Source organism: Pinus tabuliformis, chromosome Q (assembly GCF_031772625.1).
Source record: "Pinus tabuliformis cultivar Carrire ecotype Pingquan chromosome Q, CPIR1, whole genome shotgun sequence".
In the NCBI taxonomy this organism is placed as follows: domain Eukaryota; kingdom Viridiplantae; phylum Streptophyta; class Pinopsida; order Pinales; family Pinaceae; genus Pinus; species Pinus tabuliformis.
Genome location: NC_142296.1, coordinates 613,939,097 through 613,954,924, shown reverse-complemented (window position 1 = coordinate 613,954,924; position 15,828 = coordinate 613,939,097). Strand labels below are relative to the sequence as shown.

At 38.8% G+C, this 15,828-nt stretch overlaps 1 pseudogene; it reads left to right on the top strand.

Annotated features, from left to right (window-relative positions):
* The first annotated feature begins 10,002 nt into the window (after positions 1–10,002).
* On the top strand, positions 10,003–10,735 carry LOC149220938 (phosphoenolpyruvate carboxylase pseudogene; annotated as a pseudogene).
* Positions 10,736–15,828: the final 5,093 nt, after the last annotated feature.

Genomic DNA, 15,828 nt, shown 5'->3' with positions numbered 1-15,828 from the left:
TCTACTCTTTTGCCTTTGGCTACTGTCCATCAATTTTCTGCTGTTGTCGTAATGTAGACTGCTCAGTGGTACTTGCAAGCTTTTGTCTTTCATGATCAAGTACTGCCCTGAAATTTTCTGTTATCTCTGAAACATCTTCCACTTCAACTAACTAGCTATTTACATCATTAAAACCACTATCTGAATAAAGAACAAAAGATTCTAAATCTATATGTATAGCATTAATTGGATGATTCAATGGTTTCTCCTTGCTTGTGATCATATACTTCATCTTCTTCTCCCTATATAACTTTCTTAATTGACCAAATACTGGAATTGTGGCATAGGAGAAATCTAACTGTAAAGTCCCTTTGAGCTTCGCTCCCCAACATTTAGATAGAAGCATGCCAAAACGAGGAGGGATGTCGGCAAAAACTACATCCATGAGAACATTCTTTGTTGGAATTTGATCTAAGGTCACAACCAAATCCTTAATGAGACCAATACATCTTACCCTTCCAGAATCGAAAGAATAGAGGTCATGATATTTACGAGTGATGTCTAAACCCAATTTTTCCATAATAGCCTTTGGCATCAAATTATGAGAGGCTCCTGAATCAAACATAGCATTGTGCAAGACAAACTCATGCAATCTAAGGCTGATGTAAAACGGGGGTACTTCACTATCCTCAGATTGGCCTTCTAATGCAGGACCAAAAATAAGCTCCGGTTGATCATCCTCCACATTAACCATATTAGACAAGGGATCTACATTCAAAATCTTTGACACTTGACTCTTATAATTGTTGTTCTTTATTAATTCAGTCAAAGGTATTGAAACTTTTGACTTAGCATTCTCATTCTCTAAGCTAAAGGCTATAATTTTATCTACCTCTTTGACCGGAGAGTCCTTCTTTTCAGGCTTTTCCTTCGTTGTACTTGGCTGATTTGTCTTCTCATTTGCAGATTGTACTTTGCTGGAAGTAGGATCTATTGGCTCCTTTCCTTTTTTCTGAACATTTGAGGAATCGTTCTTAGGCTGTGCTGCTTCCTTTCGCTTTTGGACCGGATTGATTGGTACATCCCTACTCCTAAGTGAATACTATTTTTTCTGCGCTATCAATGCATTCATATATCCCCTCTGATATTCATTTGATTCTTCCTCTAAAATTGTGTCATTAGCTAATATAAAATCTTCATCTTTCTGCACATCCGGGATCTCAGAATATTCCTCGTCCTCTATGAGATAGATAGGCAAACCATCAACTGTAAAGAAATGATTTTCCTTGCCTATTGGATCCTCATCATCTTCAAACTCTGGGCCATGCACATACTTCTCTTGTAAAGGTGTTTTGATTTGTTGTTGTGCCGACTAATCCTGTGCTTTCTGCTCCCGTTGTTTGATTCTAAATTGTGGTTGCTACTGACTGCGGAAATTTGGATTTCTGATTGGTGCCTCCGGTTTATCTGCAATTGTTAATCTATCAAACATTTTCTCAATTTTTCGAAGTAAGTGATCAACCTTTACATCTGAGGAAGATGCTTCCTCCTTTATGGTCACTTTCTTTTCGGTCTTCATCCTAGCTCTTTTAGCTAGCATATTTGCCTCCACACTCACGACATTTTTCTGCATATCATCCAATGTAGTAGGATCTCGTTCTATCAATTGGTATGCCATGTCAGGATCAAAACCATCAGGAAATTTTATCAAAGCCAACCCCATTGGTGGCTTGATATCAACTGGAATAGCATTGTAGACAATATTGAATCTCACACAATAATCCTGAACACTTTCACCAGCATTCCTCTTTATATTTTCATACTCAGAAAGAATTTGGAGTGGATTTTTCTTTACCTCCCAACAATCCAGGAATTGTCTGTGGAGAACTGACAATGTATTAATAGTCCCCGTGGGTAGTGCTTTGAACCACTTTCGAACCTCGCCTCCAAAACTTTGCACAAACAATCGCATGGTTACATTTTCTTCATCTATCTCATGAAGATCGAAAAAGTCATTCATCCGGTCGACCTGTTGCTGCGCTTTGATACCCTGAGTGGCATCAAACAATGGTATCTTACTTTGGTAATCAACAGGCATAGCATCCAAGTTCTGTGGCAAAATGAGAGGTGCATATTTGGCAGCCATTACTCGAGGTGGATTGAAACTGGCCTTGGGGAAACAGGAGGATTTATAACAATAAGGGCAATCGAAGTGATGGGTGTTTGAGGGGTAATGATAGGCTATTGAGGGATTGAGGGTATGAATGGGGTTGTGGAATGACTTACAGGAATATAGGGAATTGATGATGAGGCAAAAGATGTTGAAGCCGAATCAGAGAGTTCAGGAATTTGATCAGTGGTGATAGATGATTGAGGAGAGTTTTGAAAACTACGACTACTTATCAAATTGGCTCTTTGGACCTCAAGCTCGTTGAGGAATTCTGGGTCTGCAACTAGGTCCAGCAATTCGCTATTAGATGAGGTTCTAAACAAGGACATACCAAAGTATTCGTCAAAAGGAAGATCTTCGAGGTACAGCCACTTCACAGGACATGAAATAGATCTGAAAACTAGTCTAGGACTTGATACACTCTCTTGTCTGAGTATCTGAGGGATAAGATTAGGATTTTCAAATACGGGAGGAGGATCAGGATCAGGATTGGCCCTCGTGTATCTTCTTGAAGCTAGTGTCTTTAAGGTTCTCAACATTTCAAATGGAATTTACAATTTTTCAATTTTCAGCCTAATAATTTCTAAACCTATCATCCAAATGTCTAGAATTATTTGTTTAAAAAAAGTACTGGGGTAATATATTTCAGTTCTTCCCTAGTATGGTCACCACTATGTTAGAGCCTAGATCGACCTCAGGCTGAAGGGAGGCAATCCTAGGTTAACTACAAACCACGCTTAACCTGGTAGCTAGCCCTACGAAGTCGGGAGAGAGCTCTCTCCTTGTCAATCTCAGTTAGGATGGTTGTAATTATGACTTGAGATGACTGAATTAAATATAGATTTTAGGCTAGGTATAGTAGCTCAAAGAATTTTGTTTGGTTTTTGATGTTTGGTTGTTGGAACAATTGGAGAAGGCAGATTGGGTCTAGGAAATCAACTCAGGGATACAATCATGTTCTGTGGGGCGAGGTAGACAAGGGTTTATGTACTAGAAATGGACTTGAGATGGTAGTTTAAGATAGCTAAGGGGTTGAGGAGGGCATAAAGAAACTATGAGTCCTCTTCAAACAGTTGAAAACATTGAAAACCAAATGCATTCCCAAGACAAAGCACAACAGTGTATTTTGTCTGTTCACCTTGATTCATTTAGTTTTAGAAGAGAAAGATAGATTTGGATACATATAAATCATAATAAAAACTCATTGCAAAGAAGAAACAATACATAAACTCACTGTCAAAAGAATCCCACAAAAATAGCTGTGAAACCTGGTTTTATTCCTTGCCAAACTGTTGTAGAGATATACAATAGAGTTCAGAGCTTCCACAAGAGTCCAACCTTTACAAATGAATCAAAGAGTACATGATATAGGAAAGGAAACTACTCAAGCTAGCTATCAGGGGTCGAAACCAAGAGAAGAGGAGTGGTTTCAACCATATCTAAACTAAGAACACAAAAGTAGGCAGTGGAACAACTTGCTTCTAAAACTTAGAAATCCAATTCATTCATCATCAATACCACTTGAAACTTGATGTATCTACCCTATGATGTGTTTTTCATCCATATTTACATAAAATACATCATTTACCATGCATAAATTTACCAAGGAATGAGGAAAAAGTCAATTTCCAAGAAAACTAGGAAAAATCCATAAATTTAAGCAAAACTGGCAAAATCAGTTTAGTGCGCAGTGCCAAAAATTTAATGCGTAGTGCCATTTCAGGGCCAGTTTTGGAGGACTTCCCAGTGTCCAAATCAGGTTCCAGTTGGATTTTTGGAAAGCCCTGCCTGTCTAGTTTCTGGAACAATTTGATTTTTCTGATTTGGAGATCATTTTCCCCTACAAAATTTGATTCTCCCAAGACTGCTTCCTGTGTGGCAAAAAAGTGGCAGAGAACGCACTTTTTGGGTGTCTTTTGCCCTATTGGTGACCAAGACCTTGTCCAAATCTTCTCAATATTTCTGGGTTTACTTATTTTTCCATGCTGATTCCAAATATTAAGGCCATTTTGCAAATATAGGTCCCCATCAAAAGCACAGCGCCAGTGGCGTTGCGCACCTATTAGAAAAACCTGTTTTTCAAATTTCAAATTTCAAAAATGATAAAAATTGCTCAAAATTTCCTAAAATTTGGCATGAGGAATCCTTGTTAGGTGCTTTGTTGGGCCAATGATGCTTCAGGCAATATATTGAGTTTATCTTGCTCTTTCTTGTTCCTCAAAACTCTTCTTAGTTTGGCTTTTAGCCTCTTTGTCCTTACATTACAAATCTTGTTCCAGGCTAGGTAGTGGTAAGCCATGTGGCGAAGCATCTTTTTCTCTCTTTTTGCCTTCTCAAGCAACCTCTCCAAGTGCATATTCACCTTCTCCAACAAATACTCCCGATCATTCTCCATTTCTTGTTCAATGGAGGTCAACTTGACCTTTGCCTTCTTGGATCTTTGCCGGTTTTCTTTGATGATTTGCAGCTCCATGAGGTCTTGTTTGTCGGTAAGCTACTTGTTTTCTTGCTCAAGGTAGCTAATGACCCATTTAGCTCTCTCAAGGTTTACTGATAAGGCTTGTATTTCAACCTCCTTCTCTTTGATAATCATGTCCTTGATTCTTCAGCCTTGAGAGCCCAAGTTAATGACATCCTCCTCCATCAAAATAAAATCCCTATCTTTCCCTTCAATAGGGCCCTCCTCATGCATCTTCTATTTCCCTTTGTCTCTGCTCTTTAACTACTAGCCAACCTGTATAGCTAGAGAAGAAGGCAAAGCCCCTTCCACCCCTGGTGGAGATAGCATTTGCCTGTGATCTGGTGAAGGAGACGAGACCTCTTCCACCCCTAATGGAGATAGTGCTCGCCTGGCAGCAGCAAAAAGAATCCTTTTGCCTCTCTCATAAGTGACAAATACTAGCACACATGTAGTCTCGGTCTCAGGGACACCTGGCTGTCCTGATGGTTCTCCTTCCTCCTGAAGCACTGATGAAACCTGAGGTCCTTTGAACATCTCATGGGCAATAAAGGTCTCCCATGGTATGTTCTGCAAGTTTAACTAGTGCAGGACAACAATCTTAATCAATGAGAAGTGGTAAATTCTGCTAAGTTGCTAAGGAAAAGGTTTTCTTTGAACATAGTGGGCCATCTTCTCAATGTTCTTGTATATAAGGTAAGGGAGGTTCATCATCCTTACCCTAGTAAAGTGCATCAACAACATGATATGATATGCATACAAGTGGGAAAACCTTCCTTCACAAGTGAAGTATTTGATGATAAGCTTCATGAGAGGGGAAAAACTATTCTCCAAGTATTTGAAAGGAAATACTCTGCTGATTTTGCTATGATATCCAACCTTAATGTAAGGCTTATAATGTTCTCTGTCCACATACTGCCCTTTATTGCATTGCTCACCTACATTAGGGATGCTTGTTGCTTTTGAAATGGTGGTAGGTGACAAGGTAAAGGAGACACCAGCAAGGTTCACTTGGCCATTATGTAGATGGGTGACAAACAACCTGGCAAGCTCATGATGAAACTTTACCCTCTCCACCATTTCACAAAACTCATAGCAAGACTGATGTCTAAAACTAGATATAGCAAGAGGACAAGCAAGTAATTCTGTGAGATTGATAGGTTCCTCCCGGATGATATTTCCCCCTCTGTGGGGCTTTCTTGGCACATGTGCTTCTCTGGAAGTGTCACTGAAAGTTTCTTCCTCCCTCTCATAGTCTATGTCTCCCTCCATGGATTTTTGATAATGTGATAGGTGATGTAAGATGAAGGATTGTAGTGGGACCAAGATGAGTATGAAGAGATTTTAAAATATAAGGTAAGTGAGATGTATGGGGATGTGAATGCTTGAGGGAATGTTGGGGTTTTAGGGAATGAGGGGAATGAGGGGAGTGAGTAGGGTTTAGAATGTGGAATAAAGGGGGGAAAAGACCCTTCTCTGGAAAGATCACATAATGAACAGGTATGGAACGCTAAAGGACTTACCAAAGTTAATTTCTTTTTTTGGATCCTCATGCAAAATAAACAGCTCACAGGGGAGAATTTGTCAAAGCATAACTTCGCTGGGCCTCATTTAAAATCGAGGTGAAACAAGGCTAATTCAGCTTTATTACATTGGTTCCATTCCTAATTCCCGCCTTGGAGATTTCTGCGGCCCTGAAATGCCTGAACCTCTCATAACTTTGCTAATTTCCGACAGAGAGGATAGCTTGCTGTTTTTTCCTGAAGGCAATGAGGACAGAGACGGTGGTTTGCTGACAGTCTCCGGCCAATGATTCCAGTGAAGAACCCTGCAGCTTGAGGCGATGTCGCTGGCAAGAAGGAGTCCGATTTGCAGTCCTCCATCCGACTCCTTTCGGATTACAGAGGCGTCCTCATTGCTGATGTCGATTGAGACCATTTGGATGTCGAGGAGATACACTTGAGCCGCCTTCAAAGTCTAGGCTCCTCTGCTCAGATCTTGGATTTGCAGGCCTCCCTTTTTTCCTGGCTGCGCTTTCACTGTGCATTGAGAATGAAGTAAAATCGATTGAGACCATTTGGATGTCAAGGAGAAACACTTGCGCCGCCTTCCTAAGCTCCTCTAATCAGATCTTGTACTTACAGGCCTCTCTTTTTTCCTGGCTACACCTTCCCTGTGCATTGAGATTGAAATAAATTCCCCAAGAGTAACTGTGTCCATTTTGGAGTGATCAGATCAGATAGTTAAAAAAAAAAAAAAGAATGTGGAATAAAGGTGTGATAATGAAGTAGGTGTAGTGAAGATGTAGGATTTGGGAGTTAGGGTTTGGGAATAGTGTAATAGGGCTAGGGTTTGATAAGGGAATGGGGGGTTTTGGGGAGTGAACTTTGATGACTAAGGGATAGGGAATGGGACTTGGAAAACTCAATATGAATGAAGTAAAAGAGAACATCAAATGACCTTTGATAGCTTGGAGAGGTAGTTTAGCAATTAGTTAGGGTTTGTGTTTAACAATTAGTTAGGGTTTGTTCCAAAGGAAGCCAAACACACTCGAGCAACCAAGCGGAACTATTTTTAGCAAGGAGGAATGATATAATTAATTGAAACAGGCAACAAATGGTTTTTTAGGAAGTTTGGAGGTGATTTGAGGGAATTCTGGCTTCCCCAACAGGTGCGCAACACTTTCTAACAGGTGCGTAGCGCCATTTATTGCACAGCGCCCATGTAAATTAACACAGCATGAGCTCAATAGGTGTGCAACGCACTTTTAATGTGCAGCGTTGGGGAAATAATGTGTAGCGCCCGTGAACTTCAACAGAATTTCCCTGTTTTCTTCCCTTGGCTCAAAATCGCGTTTTCCTTAGCTCTCCAATTCGACAAGGAATCAATAAAACATATGAATTGGCCTTTTATACTTTTCTTCTTTTGATTTTTCATAGACCAAAACCCACTTTTCTATTGTTTTGATAGCTTTTTCAAAATACTCTGTTTTGCTAATATCTGACTTTTTTCCTTTTTGCGGGTGGACTGATACTAATCACATTGAATTTTTGCAGTGGCAGGAGCTGGCATTGTTTCCAGGTCACCAGGAACATACTTATTACATATAGGAACAGTAAAATTACATCAAATGAACTTATTAAATACAAATGCTCTGTTTCACCTAAAAACAGAGTTTTGAGGTGAAATAGCTTTATTCAACATATCAGAAGTAAACTCATGACTATATGAACCTTTTTATCCTCCTCATGTGCCTGCTGACCCCTTTTATTCAATTTTGAATGACGATGATGACAAACCCTAAGACCTAATGAAACTAAACCCTAAGACTCTTTTGTATAAATGAAATGAGCTAGAATGACTATGAATGACTGAAAAGATGTTTGAACAAGTCAGCAGGTATATGACATGAGGGAAACTGAAATGAAACCACTGCCATCATTTGATCCATGACCTAATGGAATGCAGCTGATTAAATGAGACACCTAATCTACATGCAAAAGAGCAATTTGATCACTAATGGAAGTGTGAAGAAACTGACACTAACATGGTCTACGGTGTTCTTGACACCTCCAAAGAGTTGCCATCCCCAATAAGTTAGATGTTAGTCCAGTCTTCACAGTCTATCACCAGGGATCAACATGATCTCATACTATGTCTGGTTTTGTTAAACTTTTTGCACATGATATTCAGCACAAAACATGTCATAAGTATGTTTATCAAGAGAAGCTTGGAAAGAGCTTTCCAATGGTATATCACACTCTAAAAACTGCCTCCCAGATCAAAAGATATGACCGAATGAATGGTTGACTCAAAGGCCTCCCGTGCAGTAGTTCAGGTATTGAATGATCCAGAGGAAGCTAGGAGATGTCGGTGTCTAGTCTTTTGGCTAGATTTTGATAGAGAATAAAAGAACATAGCATTTGAGGTCTATTACCATGCTGCTAATCCTCATCTCAACATATGGTGAGCTCGTTTCTCTGCTTTGATTGAAAGAGATATCTTGTGTAGAGGGCATTGTACATTGTTGACATGGATATTGCTAGTGAAAAGTTTACAGCTACTAGTCTCATGTTCCTAGAGAGGAATTACTTGAAGATTTATAGATGTTCATTCAGTGTTTGTTGTCATCCTTACTTACATCTCGTCCAAGCTTTTCAATTCAAAGAATACTTGACATGTCAAATAAATAAAAAGCTCCTCCTTTGCCAAAGGGTTTGATAGATCTTTTCATTGGGGTCCTTTCTACAAGTAATCACTTTATTGTGAGGAAGACATGGATATTTTTGACCCAACATTTGTGAGCCAAGCTATCTTCATTCGTCTTAACATTATCTTCATGATCGTTCCCTGAGCTTATAATATTTGTCAAATAGATTGTTTTGTAGGAGGGTCATGGTCCCTGATGTACCAGCAAGGGTGGCAAAGATTGTTCCAAGTTTTTGTACTGTATATGTTATATCAAAAGGAAAACTCTCTTCAGTGAAATCAGCTGCTTCTTTAGAGTCAAGCAGGGCCAGCAACGAAATTATCTCGAGGACTTGCAATTTTCAAGAAGAGGCAGAACCTCTAGTTGGGAAATCAACCACGCTTCTTGATTTTAAGAATATCAAGAGTAAAATGGGAATCAGGATGACTAGTGAGGACAGTGATGAGCGATCTCCATCATTTGATAATTATTCAGGCACATCCTCACTGCCAAGCATGTCTATGAAGTCACAGCTTGAAAACAAGCTAGAAAAGTTGGAGCTTGAACTAAAATGACTTCGTGAGATGTACAACCAAGCATGTGAAGAAGCAGTCAACACACAAAATGCCAGAGAGATGCACATTCAAAGAATAGAAGAGCTAAAGAAAGTGGAAGCAAAAAAAGAAAGAAGAAAAATTGCAGGCATTGAAACTTGCGTATTGGTTCCAAGGATTCTTGTTTGTTTTGTCATGCTTACGATGAGAATGAAGGCCCAGCTCAGCTCCAAATATTAGCACCCTTGCACCCACAACACACACAAGTCAAAACATTGAAACCAAATCAAAAGATCGACAACCAGAGTGTGGCGTTGTGTTCCTGGCTGTGGCGCTGTGCTTTTGGACTATGGCACTGCGCGTAGCCCTTTGGTGATGCACATAGAGCCATCCTATAAAAAATTCTGAAAGTGCCTGGAATTGAGCCTGCACATGGAGAAAATTCCAAAGCATGTTTGCTTAGAGTCTTGGAGACACGGAAGATGGTGCTGCAAAAAGAACAAGGAATGGCCTTTACTTGAGCTGTAGCTGCTAGTTTTCAAATGGATAAAATATGGTAGATCCTACAAAGAGTGGTCAAAGGAACAACGATAAGCATGGTTTTTGTTAGAACTACAAGGGAAACATCCTTTGTTTGGGCCAGATCTCCCAAAAACAAATGAGGTTCGAGATGTTCTAGACACATTTCATGTGATATCTGAGCTTCCTGCTAACAACTTTGGAGCTTACATTATTTCAATGGAAACTGCAGCATCAGATGTTTTAGTAGTTGAGTTATTACAACGGGAATGCCATGTAAAAAGGCCATTACATGTTGTACCATTATTTGAGAAACTTGTAGATCTAGAGGTTGCTCCTGCCGCTTTGGCTAGATTGTTTTCAATAAACTGGTACAGAAACAGAATTGATGGAAAGCAAGAAGTCATGATTGGTTACTCTGATTCTGGAAAGGATGCTGGTAGGCTAAGTGCAGCTTGGGCTTTGTACAAAGCACAGGAGGACCTTATTAAGGTTGCTAAAGAATTTGGTGTTAATTTGACAATGTTCCATGGTCGTGGAGGAACTGTAGGCAGGGGGGAAGGCCCAACCCATCTGGCCATATTGTCACAACCTCCAGATACAATTCATGGCTATTTTCGGGTCACTATTCAAGGGGAAGTTATAGAACAGTCTTTTGGTGAGGAACATTGGTGTTTCAGAACTCTCCAACGATTTACTGCTGCCACTCTGGAGCATGGAATGCGGCCTCCAGTTGCACCAAAGCCCGACTGGCATGCACTGATGGATGAAATGGCTGTTGTTGCTACAAAGGAGTACAAATCAATTGTTTTCTAGAACCCGAGATTCGTTGAATATTTTCATTCGGCAACACCAGAATTGGAGTATGGTCAAATGAACATTGGGAGTTGCCCCTCAAAAGGAAGCCAAGTGGAGGAATTGAGGCACTCTGTGCCATCCCATGGATATTTTCTTGGAAACAAGCTCAATTTCATCTTCCTGTTTGGCTAGGATTTGGTGGAGCATTCAAGCCTGTCATGGAAAAGGATACAAGAAATATCCATACGCTGCAGCAACATGTGTACCATTTGTTGATCAGGTTCCCTTAGTTCCATTATATTGACCTGACATAGTATTGCCTCAGCGTACACCATTTCTTGATGCTTATGCTTTGCAAGCATGAGATCCATATACTTCTGCGTATCAAAGGCAGGCCCTACCTCCTGCTAATCCATTACCTATGAGGAACGGGTTGTTATCTAATATTGATTATCGTGGGGTAGATCCAGGGCTTGAATATTTACACAGTCAGATAAAATCCAAGGAGGGACAAGAACCACAAATCGATCAAACAACTCCAAAATTCTTGTAGGCGGGTGCAAGGTGACCAATAAATCGAATCTTTGAGAGAGCCATGTGGCATTATTCAAATTCTTCTAGGAACCGATGGCAAATGTTTTATCCATGAAATTAGCAACCTGAGTTTTTGAAGGGGGTAGATGGCAGCGTTTAAATATTCCAATGGGTAGGTGGTAGAGTTTGTGGGCTTAAAAATCAACAGTTGTTAAAACCTTCTAGATTTCTAGCGATGACACTTTCAACAGTTCTAGTTCAAAAGATTGCAGCAAATATATTTTGATGAGATCTAATTAAATTATTTAGTTATAATTTAATTTATGTAATTTGACCAAAGAAAATATTTGATTTTGATTTTTTTTTAATTATTTTGATTCCTATGTTTAGTAACTTATAATTAATATGTAATAGAGTATATATAGAGTGATTTTTGAAGATGTAGAGGTTCGATTTTGGCAGCAGAGAGGTTGCTTGGCATTTTGTAAAGTTGTCCTGCATATCATTTTTAGTAAAGTAGTTTTCTGCCCTTTGGATCTGGGATCCATCACGGTGTTTACTGTTCAGTATGTTTTTCCTGTATTTCACTTACATATTTTGTTTTTCTGCCTTGTTACAACAGTATGTAAGATATATGTTAGGAATTCATCTATAATGATGCTCCTTTCATGATGATTTTTCTGTTAGATGTAATGGTTGTCTTTGCAGAATTCATCCTTTGCTAGATGCTCTGTTGAGCAACCTCATGTTTCTCTTTCATCTAAAGTTGCTACTATAGATCCATCCATTGTTTGATGCCTGCAGGACAGCAGGATTTCTCCCCTATTCTTCTCACATTCACAATCTTTATCTGGCTGAACATGGCACTTACTTTGTCCCAAGTTTGCCAGCAGAAACTGGCATCAACTCCATAGCCCAATCATCCTTTCTCTTGTTGTTTCGACCCAAAAACATTTCAAACAAATTCCCATACTCCATAGCTAGCCTAAAATTTCATTCATTGTAACGACATCTGGTTGGCAGAGAGAGAGCCTTCTCTGGTCTAGCAGGGCTAGATGCCAGATCGAATCTTAGTCTGTTGTTAACTCGGAATTGCCTTTTCTCAACCTTGAGGTACATTCTGAGTGCTAACAATAGTAACCCAACCGAAGCACATTTCTGGTGTACACAAGATGTGGCTAGAGCATGATAGAAACCCTATGAACCAACCAATAATGAAAGTTGTCACAAAGGCGAGGAATCCACTAATAGGGTCAAATGGAAACCAAGGCACTGCATGAATCCCAATGTGTGATAATGAAAGATGATGTCCAACACAAGGGAAACCACTCAATCAAAGACCCATGATACTGATTGATGTTGAGCATAAGGTGACCTATTAATAATGAAAATAGGGCCAGGGTGTGGCTCTAGATTTTCCCTCAGAGTAATTTGTCGTAGTCGATAAGAGCAAGACCCGCCAGTAAGAAGTCAATGGAGACCTTCTCAAACCAACACAAGCAAAGGACCAAATAGTTGATGTGATAACGAACATGACTCTGACAACTAGGGATGGTCGACTAAAAAATAGGTCAAGAGACACCGTAGAGAGGCCGAATCAGGTTTACTTCCCTTGAACAAAGGCATGACTCAACTGTGACTACATGACGGCATATGATAACTTTGCATATTTTTTTCATGTAGGAGGCATAAACAAACTCTCTGTTATCACTCAGTAATTTCTCAAGGCTAAAGAAATAAATCACCAAGGTAACCACAAACCAAGTTTGGAGCATAGGATTTAGCCCAGTTAGGCTCAGAGAGGGCTATCTCTATATGATTTAGCTTTGTTTGTTTGAATTTTAGGCTAGTTATGATTGTTCAAGGGGTTTTTTGATTTGTATTGAAGATTGGGTGGTGGGATTCTTTAAATAGATGGATAGAATGGTGTCTCTAGACCATTGGGCTATGGAGTTAACAGAAGGGTAGCAGAACTAGATCAACTCACTGAAGGGAATGTCCATAGGGAAAGATAGCATAGTAGAGTGCAGGTCTTTGGGCCAGAGGGGTGAAAAGGTTTTAACCAGGGTGAGAGAGCAATTAAGAATTCTCAGACCAAGATTGAAACTAGGAACAAAGGGTAATCGGAAAGAAAGAGAAATTAAGAATCCTTTGCTATATATTATAAAGAAACAACCTAAACTAAGGAGCAATTGAGAATTCCTTAACTTAGATATCAATAGAAAACATGTATTTTCCTAACTGTTAAAACAGAGTGTAATTAAACAAATTCTGAGATAATACTCTAGTTATAGCATTTAGATTCAGATATACATTATGGAAAAACTTTAACAAAGATAACAACAACGTGAGAAAATACTTGTCTACACTTCGCTCAACACATGAATCCTTTGAAATATATGGTCTTTATTCATCAATCCAGCTTGTTGGCTCAGTCAACGCTCCAATGGCTTTACAGTCTTTTGATCAAGAAGTCTATAGAAATGTCTAAGAATCCACACTAAAATACTTCAAATGAAGAAGTATTTATACAAATTCTAAACTAAAATATCTTGAAAAAAATGTCAAGATTGGTTTTACAAATATCTCAAACTGTTTTACATTAATAGAACTTAAATAAAGGAAACTAAAAAATAATGAATCTATTTGGCACTATATTTATGGATTGAGGGTGACAAATAAGAGAAAGTTGAATTTTATAGCAAGTCTTAATTGATGCTGAGGCTTCCAAGTCACTAACTGCCTCCTTCCTTTGTGCATTCTACCCCAGAAATTCTACAAAACTAGGGTCCAGTTATACCTTTGTATATCTCAATCCGAGATAGATATGTAGAAAGTGAAAGCGGTTATTGTAAATAAGTATGTTATTGAGATAAAACTCTCTCAGTTTCCCAACATTCATCTCCAGCTGTTCGCAATATTTTCTGCAAAATCATGTCAAAAATAGGACTTTGCATAGTTCGAAAAATAGGCTCTGAAGATATGAATTTATCTCCTTTTTTGTAATACCTATGTAAAAAGTGAGATAGGATTTTGTATATTGGCCTTTTAGGAACACAAACCTCCTCCAGTTTCTCAAAATGCATCTTGGATTGGCCACAATAGTTTCTATAAAATTATGACTTAAACAGGAAATTTCTGGAAAATGTACCATTTCTGCTCTGTTTTTTCATCTATCTTCACTTTGATTTTTCAATCTGATACACTTTTACTGATACTCTTTCATCTAATACACTTTTACTTTGATGACCTGTCAATATCCTTTACTGTGTTTTTACTTTTATTGTACATTTTAACTTTTTACTGTGTATTTCAACAGTAAATCATTTAGTTTTTTATATGTATCAGCATATGGTAATGGATATTGATAAACTTTCTGTATGTTTGATCTATTTGTCCTTTGACTGTATGCTCTATCTGGTTCCTTTGTTTTAACAGTCAATGTCTTTGTGTGAATGATTTCTTTCTCTATTTTTTGTATAACTGTTTTCTTCATCTAAATGGAGGTTTTTAAATAAATTTCCTTTCAAGCCTTGGAGTAAACAAGTTTTGTGACTAGTATCAAAACTGTTTATCCAAGCTCTGGTCTTTTGCTAATTACCTGCTAAATACGACAATCATTAAGAAAACATAGGTTGGAAGGAAGGGAAATTGATGTCTTTATTGCACAAGGATGTTTGGGGAAGGAGTCATGGCAATGTTTTGAAAGTAATCAGAGGTCAAATTGTGTTGCAGAGGTTCAGGGTGGCACCTGAAGGGTTTGATAGGTTTTACTGTGAAACGAGGGTTTTCAAGGTTTTAACGGGCAACTTTTAAAATTTGGTGCGAGATTAGTTAAGTGAATAGTGATGGTCTTGTCTTATGCGGGGAGATGGTTTTCCAAGCCATCGCACCGCTTTTCCGAGGAGGCGGTATTTGGGTGAGGTCGCCCAATCTGCTTCCGCGCTTGACACGTAGCAAAGGAGGAGTCAAGAAAAACTTCTTTATTGGGCGGGTAACGATTGGCCGTCGGGAGAAGTCGATATGGCTGAGGACCATCGGATGAGGGTGTGGTTGATTGAATGGTAGTCGGGTGGCAAACTTGCACGGAGGAAATGAATAGGAGTTTAGGCAGGGCCTGGGGGCCTTAATCACCGTGGTTTGTGATTAATGTGGGCTTAATCACGAGGTTAGGGGATCAGGTCGAACTTAATGATGGGGTTAACTTAGGTTTACCGAGATTTGGTAAATTAAGTGGGTTTTGTTGGGATATGGGGTAAATTATATAGTTTATATTAAAACTAAGGGTGGGAATATTTATATAGGGGATTTAATTAATATACGAGAAAAGGTATTTTGGGATTTATATAATTAAGTTAAATATTAATATGAAATTGGCGGAGTGAATATACCCTTAAGCATAAATGTAAATGAATTTTTTGCGCATTTTATTTACATGCACTTAATACTTAGGATAAATTGTTTTTTGTGGGTTTTTTTAGTGAAAGGAAATTTAACATGGGATTTTTACTTTTCATAGGCAAATGGTGTTTAACCTTAGGAAAAGGGGTTTTATTAGGGTAATGGATTTTATGAAGGGGATTCTAGCACTTGATGTCCATAAGTGATTAAGTCGAGGGTCCGATCC